The 13061-nt window shown below is 40.1% G+C and overlaps 1 pseudogene; it reads left to right on the top strand.

The window, feature by feature from the left end:
- Positions 1 to 13061, top strand: part of LOC144256132 (UBX domain-containing protein 2A-like) — a 63105-nt pseudogene that overhangs the window by 42832 nt on the left and 7212 nt on the right.

Here is a 13061-nt window from a genome sequence, read left to right as displayed (position 1 = left end):
GTGAGAACAGAAAATCTGGCATTTCTAGTCAAGGAGAAACTGACTTTTGGTCCCTTACAGGGAAGCAGAAGAAGCATACTAGGGACATTTTTAGGCTAAAGTTTGGCTAAAGTTACCTCCACACATCTAAGGCAGATCAGATCACTATACCAGCTATGTTCAAACAAACTCTTCTCAAGTTCAAGAGTCAAATTGACCACAACACAATACTCTTGGGTGACTTTAACACACCTCTCTCACCACTGGATAGATCTTCCAAAAAAAGCTGGATAAAGAAACTATAGAAATCAATAACACAATCAATAACTTAGACTTAACTGACATATATAGAATACTTCAACCTGCATCAAGCGGATACACTTTCTTCTCAGCAGCACATGGATCCTTCTATAAAACAGACCATATACTATGCCACAAAGCAACACTTAGCAAATACAAAAAAGTAGAGATACTACCATGCATTTTATCAGATCATACTGTAATGAAATTGGAAATCAATGACAAAATAAAAAATAAAAATTTATTCATCATCGAACAATATGCTACTGAATGAACAATAGGTTGCACAAGACATCAAGGAGGAGATTAAAAAATTCTTAGAGGTAAATGAGACCATAGACAAAACATATCGAAATATCTGTAACTATATGAAAGCAGTACTAACAGAAAATTCATTGCATGGTGTTCATTCTTTAAAAGAAGAAAAACTCAACAAATAAATGACCTCACACTACATCTCAAAGCCCTAGGAAAAAAAGAACAATTCAGCAGCAAAAGCATAAGTCAAGAAATAATTAAAATTAGAGCTGAAATCAATGAAATTGAAACAAAAGAAACAATTTTTAAAAATTAACAAAACAAAAAGTTGGTTCTTTGAAAAAATAAATAAAATTAACAGATATTCAGCCATGCTAACAAAGACAAGGAGACAGTAAGCTCAAATTACCAGCATATGTGATGAACAAGGTAATATCACAACAGACACTACAGAAATACAGAAGATAATTAGAAATTATTTTGAAATCTTACACTCCAATAAAATAGAAGACATTGAAGGCATCGACAATTCCTTAAGTCATACGATTTGCCCAGGTTGAGTCAGGAAGATACACACAACTTAAACAGAACAATATCAAGTGAAGAAATAGAAGAAGCCATCAAAAGCCTACCAACAAAGAAAAGCCCAGAACCAGATGGATACACCAGCCAAGTTCTACAAGATCTTCAAAGAAGAACTAATACCAATACTCTTCAATTTATTTCAGGAAATAGAAAAAGAGACAGTAATTCCCAACTCATTCTATGAGTCCAATATCATCCTGATCCCAAAACCAAGCAAAGACACTTCAAAGAAGGAAAACTTCAGACCAATATCTCTAATGAACATAGATGCAAAAATTCTCAATAAAATTCTGGCAAATTGAATACAAAAACATATCAAAAAATTATGCACCATGATCAAGTGGGATTCATCCAGGGATGCAAGGTTGGTTCAACATACTGAAATCAAAAAATGTAACTAATCTCATCAATGGTCTTAAAGATAAGAATCATATGATCATCACAATAGATGCAGAAAAAGCATTTGACAAAATACAGCACCCCTTTGTGTTCAAATCATTAGAAAAAATGAGGGGTAAAAGGAACATATCTCAACATCGTAAAGGCAATCTACACTAAGCCTCAGGCCAACATCATTCTAAATGGAGAAAAATTGAAGGCATTCCCTCTGAAAACATGAACAAGACAGGGATGCCCTCTTTCACCACTTTTATTCAACAAAGTTCTTGAAACACTGGCCAGAGCATGTAGACAGAGGAGAGCTATCAATGGATATGTATAGGGAAAGAACTTATATTGGCACTATTTGCTGATGATATGATTATATACCTAGAAGACCCAAAAAAATCTACCAGAAAACTTCTAGAACTACTAAGTGAATTCAGCAAAGTAGCAGGATATAAAACCAACACCCATAAATTAAAGGCATTTCTGCATATCAGTGACAAAGCCTCTGAGAAGGGAATGAGGAAAACTAACCCATTCACAATAACCTCAAAAAAAATAAGATACATGGAATCAACTTAACAAAAGAGGTAAAAGATCTATACAATGAAAACTACAGAACCTTAAAGAAAGGAATCAAAGAAGACCTTAGAATATGGAAAGGTCTACCTTGCTCTTGGATAGGCAGAATTAGTGTTAACAAAATGACCATACCACCAAAAGCATTATACAGACTTAATGAAATTCTGATCGAAATCCTGATGACATTCCTCATAGAAATAGAAACGACAGTCATGAAATTCATCTGGAAAAATAAGAGATTCAAAATAGCTAAAACAATCCTTAGCAGAAAGACTGAAGGAGGTGGCATCACTATACCAGACCTGAAACTATACTACAGAACAACGGTAACAAAAGCAGCATGATATTGGCACCAAAATAGACTGGTAGAACAATGGTAAAAAATAGAGGACACAGAAACTAACCCTCATAAATATAGTTATATTAGAGAAAGGTGCCAAAAACATACATAGGAGAAAAGATAGCCTCTCTTCAACAAATGGTACTAGGAAAACTGGAAATCCATATGCAACAAAATGAAATTAAACCCCTATCTCTCACCATGCATAAAATTCAACTCAAACTGGATCAAGGACCCAGGAATTAAACCAGAGACTCAGCATCTAAAAGAAGAAAAAGTAGGCCCTAATCTTCATCATGTGGGATTAGGCCCCAACTTCCTTAATAAGACTCCTACAGCACAAGAATTAAAACCAAGAATCAATAAATGGGATGGAATCAAACTAAAAATTTCTTCTCAGCAAAAAAAAAAAAAAAAAAAAATCTGTGAGGTGAACAGAGAGCCTACCTCCTGGGAGCAAATCTTTACTCCTCACACATCAGAAAGAGCACTAATCTCTAGGGTATGAATGCAAAAAGCTAAACACCGAAAAAACAAATAACCGAATCAACAAATGGCCAAGGACCTGAACAGACACTTCTCAGAAGAGGATACACAATCAGTCAACAAATACATGAAAAAATGTTCATCATCTCTAGCAATTAGAGAAATGCAAATCAAAACTAAGATCATCTCACTCCAGTCAGAATGGCAGCTATTATGAAGACAAATGATAAGTGTTGGCAGGATATGGGGGAAAAAGTGCACTCATACACTGCTAGTGGGACTACAAATTGGTGAAACCAATATGGAAAGCAGTATGGAGATTCCTTGGAAATCTGAGAATGGAGTCATGATTTGACCCAGCTATCCCTCTCCTCGGACTACACCCAAAGGACTTAAAAACAGCATACTACAGGGACACAGCCACATCAATGTTTATAGCAGCACAATTCACAATAGCTAAACTGTGGAGCCAACCTAGATGCCCTCCAGTGGATGAATGGATAAAAAAATATGGCATATATACACAATGAAATTTTAGTCAGCAACAAAAAAGAAAATCATGGCCTTTGCAGGTAAATGGATGTCATTGGAGAAGATAATGCTAAGTGAAGTTAGCCAATCCCCAAAAAACAAATGTCGAATATTTTCTCTGATATAAGGAGGCTGACACATAGTGGGTATGGAAGGGAAATATGGGAGGAATAGATGAATTCTAGATAGGGCAGAGGGGTAGGAGGGAAAGGGAGGAGGCAGGGGATTAGCAAGAATGGTAAAATGTGACGGACATCATTATTCAAAGTACATGTATGAAGACATGAATTGATATCAACCTACTTTATATACAAATATAGACACGAAAAGTTGTGGTATATATGTGTAATAAGAATTGTAATGCAAAAAAAACAAAGTGCATGTATAAAGACATGAATTGCTGTGAACATACTTTATATACAAAGATGAAATACTGTGCTCTATATGGGTAAATAGTAATTGTAATGCATTCTGCTGTCATATATTTTAAAAAATAAAATCAATTAAAAAATTAAATAAAATACTTGGGAATCAACTTAATAAAAGAGGTAAAAGAGCTCTACAATGAAAACTACAAAACACTAAAGAAAAAATTAAAGAAGACCTTAGAAGATAAAAAGATCTCCTTTATTCTTGGATAGGCAGAATTAATATTGTCAAAATGACCATACTACCAAAAGCACTATACAGATTTAATGCAATTCCAATCAAAATCCCAATGACATTCTGTTGGGGACCGCATATCAAGTCAAGATGGCGCCTGGCAGTTTGCCAGGAGGAGTGGTTTGTAAGGCAATGCCACCAAGCCATCAGGATGGTAGGGATTCCTTATTGGTTGATTGCTGTAACTGGATAATGATAATTGAGTCAAGCTGTGTGTAACCAGTTAGGTATATATACCTCTGCTGTTTTGCAATAAGGCGGCTCCCACTACTTTGGGTGCCCGCTACGTTGAATTCCTGCTCAGTTCCTGCTGAGTTTTCCCTGCAATAAAGCAGTTCCCGCTTCAACCTTCAAGTTGCTTGTCACCTCCCAGTTATTCTGCTCAGCCAGACTGTGGCATATGGTGGCCCTGTTCGGGGAAACTCCAGGACTCTTGGGAGTAAGTGACAAGATAAAAGGATGGGTGACCATTTCAAGAAAGAGTGTGTTCTTGTTTCATTTTGTTTCGCTTCATTTTTAACCTGCCTGTCCCTAGAAATAAATAGGACGGGATAAAAGCTGTTCGCCCCTGAGGAAGGCGCATGTGTGGCTGCACCCCGGGGGATGCGTGTCCCGGCAGCGAGCCGCAAGACGCACACTGCCATCGCATGCGCCTGGCCAGGGTGGGGTTCACGTCACGGGACAACAGATAGGGCAAGAGGATGGACAAACATTTCAAGAAAATAGAAAAATTGATACAATGTGTTTTTGTTCCGTTTTTGTTTCGGTTTTGTTTTGTGTTATCTTAGTGGGTTGCGTTATCTTTGTTACAGAAACATGGGATCAGACGTTAGTAAAACCAAAACCAAAAGGGTGTTAAGTAAATTGCTAAAGGAAGGAGACACCCCAGTAAAGCCAAGAACAATTAGGGCATACGTTGATACGATACAAAAATGTAGCCCATGGTTTTTAAAGAGGAATTGTTAATATCACAATGGGACCATCATGGTGAAGATTTTAAAAAGGTAGAAAAGAAAAACCCAGGAATTCTGCCAGTTGGCACATTAACATTATGGATGTTGATAAGATCTTGTTTGCTTAATCCAAAGCCTTCAGTTCAGACTATGGTAGAGGAAGGAGAAGACATCTTAGATCAAGTAAAAGAGGAAGTCTCTCAAGCTAGTCAGACAGAAGAACAAAGTTTAGAGTAGGAAGGGCTATCAGGGGAGAAGTAACAACAAGAGGCTGCTACTAACACCTTTCTATCACCAGAGGGCATAAGTATTCAACCAACAGCTCCACCTATGAAGACAACATATGCTGGGTGGCCCCCAACCCCCATAGTTGATAGATAGGATCCTGAGACAGGACCTCAAAAATTAGCATGCCCTGAACTTGAGGATGAGGGAGGGAAGCAATATCACCAGGTTTTGGATTTCAAAACTGTAAAACAGTTGAAAGAAGCTGTAGCAACCTATGGTCCTCAAGCCCCTTTTACTGTAAGCATGGTTGAATCCATTGCAAATTTATGTTAACAAAGTAATCCAAATCAAAATCCTGAACTACAAATATTTCACTATATGGACGATGTATTATTAGCACACAAAGATAAAAACACATTGCTAGAATTTTATGCCACACTTACAAACTTATTTAAAAATTATAATCTAGAGATAGCAATAGATAAAGTACAATTAAATTTTCCAATTAATTATTTAGGAGTTCTATTATCCTCGACCATGATCCGCCCACCAAAAATTCAAATACGAGTAGATCAACTTAAAACACTTAACGACTTTCAAAAGTTGTTAGGAGACATAAATTGGATAAGGCCTTATCTAGGCATACCAACAGGAGAGTTGGGACCTTTATTTGATATCCTAAAAGGTCCATCAGATCCAAATTCACCCCGCATGTTAACGCCTGAAGCAAGAAAAACATTAAAACTCATTGAAACATATATGGAAAATAAGCATTTGGATAGAATTGATATAAGTTTGCCTCTCTTATTTATTGTATTACCAACTAAAAATATTCCTACAGGAGTATTTTGGCAAGAAGGTCCATTATTATGGATACATTTATCTTATTCTCCTAACACTATTCTTACTAGGTATCCTGAAGCTGTAGGACAATTAAAACTCAAAGGAATAAAAGCAGCAAAGGGAGTGTTTGGAATTTCTCCCAATAAAATTATTACTGCATATACTATGGATCAAATTAATGAGTTAGCTAATGAGATAAATACTTGGGCAATAATCATGTGCAAATCTATTTGTCCATTTGATAACCACTTACCATCTAATCCTTTGTTGTCTTTTTTGGTCCTCGCATCCTGTAGTTTTTCTAAAAATGACCAGAAAAATACCTATCCTGAATGCTCCAATAATATTTACTGATGGGACAAATAATGGTACAGCAGCAAGCTTTTACATTTTTAGTATCCGAACAATCAGCTCAAAAGGTAGAGCTTAATGCAGTATTACAAGCTTTTATGATGTTTAAAGACTCTGTATTTAATTTATTTTCTGACAGTCAATATATAGTTAATGCTAGAAATACCCTTGAAGATGCTGGTAGGATTTCCCCTTACTCTACTTTTTCTCTTTGTTTTCCGCTATAAAAAGTTTAATCTGGGACAGAAAAGATCCATTCTTTAAAGGACATATCAGGGCACATACAGGATTGCCTGGAGCCCTTAGTTTAGGCAATGATTTAGCAGATAAAACTACACATGACATACATATTTTTTCAATAATAGAAGAAGCGACAAATTTTCACAAATCCTTCCATATCAATGCTAATACCTTAAAAAAGCATTTTAGAATAACTAAGGAACAAGCCATACATATAATAAAACAATGTCAAAACTGTGTGACCTTTTTACCACAAGTTAATCTTGGAATTAATCCTAGAGGACTAATATCTAATCATATCTGGCAGATGGATGTCACACATTTGCCACAATTTGGAAAATTAAAATATTTGCATGCTACAGTTGATACTTCTTCCAGATATTTGATGGGCTCCCTTCATGCTGCAGAAAAAACTAAAGATATTATAGCTCATTGTTTACAAAATTTTGCCACTATGGGCATTCTAAAACAGTTAAAAACAGATAATGGCCCTGGCTATACTTCTGCTTCTTTTAAACAATTTTGCTCATCATTTGGCATTACTCTTATAACAGGTATCCCATACAATCCACAGGGACAAGGCATAGTTGAAAGAGCTCATCAAACTATTAAAATGTACTTACTAAAACAAAAAGAGGGAATTGGGAAGGGATATAAATCCCCCAAAGATAAACTTAACATAACCCCTTTTACTTTATACTTTTTAAATTTGCATTCATCAGGGCTTAGTGCTGCGGAAAGGCACATATGTCCAAAAAATGTACATAAGCCAAAGGTACTTTGGAAGGATATTCTAACTGGACAATGGAAAGGTTCTGACCCACTGATTGTCTGGAGTTGGGGGTATGTTTGTGTGTTTCCACAGGGAGAACAGTAGCCGATTTGGATTCCAGAGAGACTATCTAAAGCGATTTCTACAGACCAAAAAGAAGATGATTTGGCTCAAATCCATAACAGCTGATATCCAGAACTCCAGTTTAGCTATCCTTACATCTGCAATGATGGTTCACCCACACCTGGAGGCTAATGAATAATGAGCACCATTAAGGCCTATTTCAAATGTAAAAAACCTTAAGGCTTACTTGTGGGAATACCTTCAAACCTACATGCAAGTTACAAGAAGAAGGATGGGATATCAAAAGAAGAGTCAAGCCCAGGTGGTAGCCAAGATGCTTTTTTCCATTTTATTCTTTGAGCTCATACAGACCTAGGTTAATGTTTTTCTGATCAGTTTTATTTTTTGATCAACTGTGGAGTTTTTAAACATTGAAATGTAGATTTCACCTGTGAAAAGCCACAAGGCCTCTACTATTGTGTTATATGTGCACACTTGTGTTATGTGTTGTATGTTATGTGTGCACACTTGTGTTATGTGTTGTATGTCTGTATGTGCATATGTCCATATATCATATATGAGGAGCACTCATGAAAAAAATTAATCCAAATATTTTTGATTCACGTGATTTAAACAGTTTAATTTAAATCGGGTATTGTTTTAAAAAGTGAACCAAAAAGGAGGTTAACAGATCTGTTTGTTTACTTCCACCTTTCCTTTTCATTATATCAAACAATTTTGTCAGGATAATGTACTAAATTGTTCAGAAAATTGTTTTCTTAGTGCCTGCTGGAATGCTACACAACTTTCTTTAGCCATCATAATTGTCCTTAGCCATCATTGCCAGAATTCCTACCTTCATCCCAGTGCCAGTGAAGACAAAAGTAGAAGAATTTCCAGTATTATTGAAAAACCAAATGAGATTTCAGAATTACAGCTACCATCACCATAGCTGTTGCTGTTTCTGCTGCTGCTACTACAGCTTCTGCAATAGCTATCACAACAAACTGTATAAACTGATGCATCAATGAACAATGTAACTCAACAAGTAATGCTCAATCAAAGAGTTGATTTACTTTAAGAAGAAATAGATGTTAATAGATTCCTCTGCTTTAAGCTGCTTACAAAATTTACCTGGACTGTGTATCACTTATATGCATTATGAACTAATCTATGGATAATTGTAATAGTACCAGGGAATCTTTGCTGACAGTGTCATTGGTGGTACAATTTTTCTAAGGGCTTCTTACTTGGAGCCGTCAATTGGCTTGGTATCGTGGCATTTTGTATCCTCCTCCTTCTGCTTGTGGCAGGTTGTTTATGGTGTTTGTGTAAAAACCACTATGGTCGTTATCCACAAGTATGGGTAAATATGTTGGGCCGGTAGTCAAAGACGGGTAAGATCCAATTTCAATGGTACGAACCTAAGCCAGGAGGCTGGCAATTTGAGGTCAGACCATCCAATGACGGGTAAGGACCATATGTAGTATTGGACAACCTAAAATAGGCACAGTCCCTAAACCACATACTTGTTGTTTAATAAGACAAAAGGAAGGAGATGTTGGGGACCGCATATCAAGTCAAAATGGCGCCTGGCAGTTTGCTAGGAGGAGTGGTTTGTAAGGCAACGCCACCAAGCCATTAAGATGGTAGGGATTCCTTATTGGCTGATTGCTGTAACTGGATGATGATAATTGAGTCAAGCTGTATGTAACCAGTTAGGTATATATACCTCTGCTGTTTTGCAATAAGGCAGCTCCTGCTACCTTGGGTGCCCGCTACCTTGAGTTCCCGCTCAGTTCCTTCTGAGTTTTCCCTACAATAAAGCAGTTCCCGCTTCAACCTTCAAGTTGCTTGTCACCTCCTGGTTATTCTGCTCAGCCAGACTGCAGCAACATTCCTCATAGAAATAGAAAAAACAGTCATGAAATTCATATGGAAAAATAAGAAACCCAGAATAGCCAAAGCGATCCTTAGCAAGAAGACTGAAACAGGTGCCATCACAATGCCAGACCTTAAACTATGTATACTACATAACAATAGTAACAGTAATGCCATGGTATTGGCATCAAAATAGGCTTGTACACAATGGTACAGAATAGAGGATATAAACACACATAAACACAGTTATCTCATATTAGACAAAGATGCCAAAAACATATATTGGAGAAAAGATAGCCTCTTCAACAAATGGTGCTAGGAAAACTGGAAATCCACATGCAGCTAAATGAAATTAGCCCCTATCTCTCACCTTGCACAAAACTCTACTCAAAGTGGATCAAGAACCTAGGAATTAGACCAGAGACCCTGTGCCTAATAGAAGAAAAAGTATGTCAAATAAGGCCCCTACTTCCTTAACAAGACACCTAAAGTACAAGATGTTGAGAATCGCCCCGGCTTCAACTTCCCCATGCCCCGAGACAGTGGCAGAAGAGCAGCCCAATGGTGAGCCCTGATGACCCTCATGATCCTTACCCACCAATCAGAAAGCGCCCCGTGCCAATACCCTGCTCTGTTGAACCACCCCCGGCTATATAAATGTGCAAAGCTGTTCCTCAATAAACGGGCACTTCTCTGACAACGAGCCTTGACCGGTCATTCTTTCATTGGTGCCGAAACCCAGGAGGGGGAATTCCTCCCTGCTTGAGGGCCCCCCTCTCTCAAAGCTTGCTGTCCTCATCCACTCTTTCAAGCGCTGCTACTACTCGCACAACACCGGCTCTTCAGTAGGTGAGTTCCCCTACCAGGTATCCAACTTCAGACGGGCTATACGCAGGGGCTTTGACCATGATCCTCCGGCAAACCTCTGACACCCAATCTGGAGGAGAGAGCACACCCTGCCATGACGTTCACAGTCACAGTGGACTCTCTGGAACCCAGTTCATGAGCGGGAGGTCCTGAGGGGTGGAAGAACAGGCACTCCTTACCCCCGCCCTTCTTCTCTAACCACCCTTGTCCCTCTACTGACCTAAGAACTTGAAAATCCTGATGCCAGGTGGTCTGTGACTTCCGGCCTTCTGGGCCTACTGGCTGGACTCTCAGGTAATGACTCGACCGTCCTCCCGGCCCCAACCCTCCTGAGTCATATTGGTCAAGCTCTCCGCCTGTGAGGAGGCTCATCTGATTCTGTTCCAGTCCGGACCCTTCCCACCTTCCTTCTTTCTTCTTAAGGCTATACCATTATGGGGGCCTCTTCTTCCCTCCCTGCAGTCTACCCCTTAAAATACCTCCTGGCTAATCTGAATCAGCTATCCCTCACTCATGATATAAAACCCAATACCCTCATTAAATTCCGCACACAAGATTGGCCTTACTATCAATTGGACAATCAAAGTCAATGGCCCCCAGGAGGATCCCTAGATCCCACAATTCTCAGAGATCTGTTTAACTTCTGTGAGCATTCAAAAACGTGGAAGGAGATCCCCTATGTTGAGGCTTTTTCTCTTTTTCATTCTCACCCCGACCTATGCTCTTACCCTACTGACCCTTCTTTTGATCCAGCAGATGAACCCTCTCCCTACCAACCCCCTCCCCCCGTTGGCTCCGTCCTGCCACTCAGGTGCTCCCCAACTCGGCCGACACCTTTAGTCCCCCACAAACTAGGTCCCACTCCCTAGTCCCACAAACCATGGCCCCCTTAAGAGAGGTTGCTGGACCTGAGGGCATTATCTGGGTATATGTCCCATTCTCTATGAATGACCTCACACAACTCGATTGGTAGATACTTTTCCGGGATGGGTTGAAGCCTTTCCCACTTCTAACAAGCGGGCCTCTAAGGTAGTTAGTTGATCTGTTGCTTACTCACATAATCCCCTGTTTCGGGATGCCCACTTCTATCCAATCAGACATTGGCCCAGAATTCACCTCACAGATAACTCAGGGACTGGCTCATGCGCTATCACTCCCTTGGCATTTCCATTGCCCTTACCGCCCCTAGGCTTCTGGAAAGGTTGAAAGGATCAATAGGTCCCTTAAGGAGACCCTCACCAAGCTCACCATGGAATTAAGCCTGGACTGGGTAAAGGTGCTCCCCTTGGCTTTATTGCGCATTAGGGCCTTGCCAAAAAAGCCTTCTAATCTCTCACCTTTCAAAGTCATGTATGGCCATCCCCTCATTCCTCCTGGACTGCCTCAGAACCCCTACCCATCCCCAAAACCTATGCCCTGCCCCTCCTCTTCCATCTATGCTCTGAACTCTGGCACTATCAAGACTGGCTCCTTCCTGACCCGTCTCTCAAAACCTTACCTCCTTAACACCTGGTCAACTTGTTTACTATAAAAGCCCCCTCTAAACCAAAATGGGAGGGTCCTGCTCAGGTGATTATGTGCACTGCCTCGGCAGCCAAACTCAAGCTGTCTAATAACCAACCTACCCCGTGGATTCACATTTCCAGGCTTAAGCCCAGCGCTCCTGCACCTTCATCAGAAGAGCCAACGACCATATCGTCACCTGTCATTAAGTACTCTTGTCATCCCTCCCCACAAGATTCTCTCAAGCTCCGCCTCTCCGTTCTTGGCCCAATATCTGAGGATATTTCATAAATTGGTTCTCCTAATGCTCCCCCTCATTTCTGGCCCCTCTTGGGTCCTCTCTTTGCCCTATGTCTGGAGATTCAAGGCAAGTGAAATTTATTCTCACAAAAACACCAGGATTACCCACCTTTCGGCCACCACTGATTGCCCCCTCTTGAAGGTGCACTTACATCCACTGCTGAATCCCTGGCCTCCCTACAAAAGCAGGGCACCTCTCTGGCCCAGGTTATCCTCCAAAAGTGTAGGGCCCTTGATCTACTCACGGCTGAAAAAGGAGGAACCTGTATGTTTCTTAGGGAAGAATGCTGTTATTAAGTTAATGAGTCAGGCCTTGAGGAAGAAAATATTGTCAAACTCACTGACTTAGTGGCTACCCTAAGGGCCCCCTCCAGCCAGACCCCCTTCTCCTCCTTACTATCTTGCTGGTAGTGGGTCCGTTGTGTGTTGTCCTCCTTATGTGCCTGTTCCTTCCCTTTATCATTAAGTTCACTCAGACTCAGGTGGATAAAATTTCTAATCAAGCTTTTCACCAGCTTCTCCTCAGGAATTACCAACTCCTGGCTACTGATAAACCAGCCAGCTCTTCTAGAGAACACCTCACCACATGCTGATGGGCCCATTATAAGTCCCTGGAACACCTACTTACAAGCTCTGGCTAGTGATGCCTGGCTTATACCTCCAGTCAAGACCTATGCTGAATGGACTGACATCATCATAGATCTGTTGTGGCAAGGAACATTCGTTGATCTGGTTCCTAAAGTAATACTGGTCTTCTCTGCCCTCCTGTGGGGGCTCCTTACTTCCCTCCTCTCTGATTCTCCCACACTACCCCATCTCAGCAGGAAGCAGCCAGAATGAGTCGATGTCCACTCTCATTTAATAACAAAGAGGGGGAATGTTGGGAGTCGCCCTGGCTCCAAAGATGGCGCCGACTGTGCTTCTCTTCTGGTACTAACTTCCCTATGCCCAG

The sequence above is a fragment of the Urocitellus parryii genome, chromosome 7, assembly GCF_045843805.1.
Source record: "Urocitellus parryii isolate mUroPar1 chromosome 7, mUroPar1.hap1, whole genome shotgun sequence".
NCBI lineage: Eukaryota > Metazoa > Chordata > Mammalia > Rodentia > Sciuridae > Urocitellus > Urocitellus parryii.
Note: the sequence above shows the minus strand (reverse complement) of the source record. Positions and strands in the feature narration are given on the sequence as shown.